Consider the following 3,513-nt stretch of genomic DNA (forward strand, 5'->3'; position numbering starts at 1 on the left):
GGATCTTATCAGTTATAGGTTGAAGGTGATACTTCTTGGGCTTCCCTATGAAGATTGGGACACCATATCAATACAAAATTGATATAGTATTCATTGTACATAATAATTATCTATTTGTCTCTTTATTATATAATGTAAAACATCTATCCAATATACTTACAATTGAGAAAAATATATACAATTTTCTTAAACTTTATAACTTTTGTAGATAGGAATTTTAAACTTTAATTTCGTTTTAATCACACCTTAAACTTTTACTACTCGTAAAATACATCATTTTATTAAGTTCATGTTTTATTTTTAACGATTAAATCTCACCTTTCAATTTTTTTTATATACAATATTGATTTTTTTGATTTAAAACTATAATAAATAAATAATATAAGAGGACGACTATTTGTCTTGTTGCAAAAAGAAAATTACCAACTGAGCTATCATATTAAATGTACACTTGTCAAGTTCAAAGCCCCCATTCAATCAAAACTTTAAATGGATGATGAATGTGCACAAAAAATAATATTCTTTAAGGTGATATAATAATGGTTCAAATCTTCAACACAATAATTATTTGTAACATAGTTAGATCATTTTAATAAGTAAGTTGTCGAGCTCCGATTTTCAGCTGCACGACTTTGTTTAGAGTTGCTACTACATTTTATAGTTAAAAATGTAGAAAATTCTTTTAAGCCTAATTACCTTGGGCTTTTGGATTTTTAATATCCAGGTTCGGGAGTCAATTACAAGGTAGGGAAGGTATTAGCACCCTACCCGCTCGCCTTAAGTGGTACCCTTCATTAAAATATATGAATTTATTATTATTATTATTACTAAATTTTATGATTAATTAATCAATTATTAAGAAGAAAAAAAATAGTTTTTTATTATTCTGTTTGACAAGATTGACTTTGGTCCTACGTACCTCTATTAAGAGGATCAAGGCTTACGTAGTTCTTTAAGTAGAAAAAGGTTTGTTGGTTGAATGTATTTTAATTAAAGAAAATATATTTTTAGTCAAAAATATATATTTTGCAAGTTTTTCTTATCATTGAAAATGGTTTTTTTTATTTTGTTATTTAAAAAGTGGAACTAAATTGATTTTGAGATTTAATCGATTGAAAAGAACCAGTGTAGTGCGAAGATGATCTGAGAAGAAAGAGGCCTCCAGGGCTACCTTCTCTCCATCTTTGATTAAATCTCAAAATTAATTTATTTTTTTGAAAAGCTTATTTGTCATGTTTTATTTATACAAAAAGGTTAAAAAACAATTTATTAGTCTATCCAAGTTATTTTTAGAAAATGATGTTTATTAGAAAAGTTTGATTAATAAATAGATATATAAAAAATGATTTTTTTTATTGCTTTTGCAAATTTTTCCATGTTTAGACACATTTTATTAATTCAAATAAATTTTATCAATAATTATTTTTCCACATTTGGTCCATTATTTAATATCGATATTATTTGAAGATTTGTAAACAAAATAATGAAAACCTATTGCAATGCACAATGATGAAATTGAAAGATTTACTAAAATAATAATGATTCATTTTTTATGCATGATGTTGTTCATGTAATTATAAATTTATTTTAATAACATCCATTTTATTTAACATCCATACATTTATATTCTATTTACACAGATTAAAGAAATAAAAATTAATGCTCTGCTGAGGGTTGGATCCTGTGGGAAAACTGGAATAAAGGGGACACGTGGCAGGATCTGACTGGCTGGGATCAGAGTGATGGGCAAGCCAAGACATGTGTCAGGATGTGGCTGTCTGACCAAGAAGGGCGAATGGTGTGTAGTGTGGATCCGCATGTTGTGGATTCTTTGCTCCCAAAGAGGGCGGGATTCACTGTGGCCGGTTGTAGCAAAACCGGGCCACCTTTCGCGTTCTGATTGGCTGAAGGGAAAGTCAAACGTGAGGATGTGAAAAGTAATCAAATCCGACGGTTATGGTTTGAGGGATGAAGGGTTGCACAGCGTGAAATGTACTCGTTGTTGCACTGGATAATGACTTATGGGAAATATGAACAATGACGTATGGCAGTGTTTTTTTAGGAGGTTTTTAGTGTTCTCAGTGTTTATAGTGTTTCCAGTGTAAACTTTTCATGTTCACTATAGGCTCTATTTATAGTGAACTTTCAACCACCAAATTCTAACATTTCGGTTAACAAAATTTCGAATTCAAATAAATTTAATCTCTTAATTTTAGGGATCTTAATATACTCGTTTGACTCTATCTTTTCATATTATTTTAATAATTTTCTGTTATTCCTTTTTCAAATTTAAATTAGATTGTTATTATATTTAATTATTTAAATTGTTTCGAATTTTTTTATAAAATATGAATAAAAATTAAATTAATTATTTCCTATATATTTGATATTAAAAATTTCGAAAAATTAAAATAAATAAATAAATAACCTTTTTTTCTTTCTCTTTTTGGAAAAAGAGTATGGGTTCATAGCGACATATTCCTAATCTAAAATTTTTATTTCCTAAAATAGTTTTCTTAATTTATTTTAGTTTTGAACCTTTTTTTAACCTAACAACTTAGATTCAGGAACCCTATCAACATTAATTTATTATTATTTTGAATTTTCGGTTAACCTAATCACTTGGATTTAGGAACTTCATTTGTTTATTATTTTTCGAACTTTTAGTTAACCTACTCATTGGATTTAGGAACTTCATTTTGTTTTGTTTTGTTATATTTAAATAATTTCAAAAATAATTATAAAAGAATCATAAAAATAGTTTAATTATTTTTATTCATCAAATATTACAATTTTGGAAAATATCAAAATACATAAAATGAATTTAATTTATTTTTTGTATTTAAAAAGTTTTTTTGGGCTTTTTCTGGGCCGGACAAAATTGGGTGTTCACAGCTGCCCCTCGATACTTGTTGCTTACCGTAGAGCAAGCAAACCGAGGTTTGAGAGATATCATGGTAAGATACCAGTAAAGAAGTGAACGTTATTTTATTGAGGCTCAGAAAACGACCATTAGGAAAGGTACCGAATTTGATGAAGCAGATCGATGCTCTACTGGTGGAGCGGGGAGTTGTTGAGGTAGTTCCCGCGTTTGCTGTGTTGGACCATGGATTTGTTGAGGCAGTTCCCGCGTTTGCTGTGATGGACCAGGGATTTGTTGAGGCAGTTCCTGCGTTTGCCATGATGGACCAGGGATTTGTTGAGGCAGTTCTCGCGTTTGCCGTGATGTACCAGGGATTTGTTGAGGCAGTTCCCGCATTTGTCGTGATGGACCAGGGATTTGTTGAGGTAGTTTCCGTTGTTGCCTTGATGGACTAGGGATTTGTTGAGGCAGTTCCCACGCTTGCCTTGATGGACCAGGGATTTGTTGAGGCAGTTTTCGCGCTTGTCTTGATGGACCAGGGATTTGTTGAGGCAGTTCCCTCGCTTGCCTTGATGGACCAGGGATTTGTTGAGGTAGTTCTCGCACTTGCCGTGATGGACCAGGGATTTGTTGAGGCAGTTCACGCGCTT

This window comes from Lupinus angustifolius, chromosome LG12 (genome assembly GCF_001865875.1).
Source record: "Lupinus angustifolius cultivar Tanjil chromosome LG12, LupAngTanjil_v1.0, whole genome shotgun sequence".
NCBI classification, from domain to species: domain Eukaryota; kingdom Viridiplantae; phylum Streptophyta; class Magnoliopsida; order Fabales; family Fabaceae; genus Lupinus; species Lupinus angustifolius.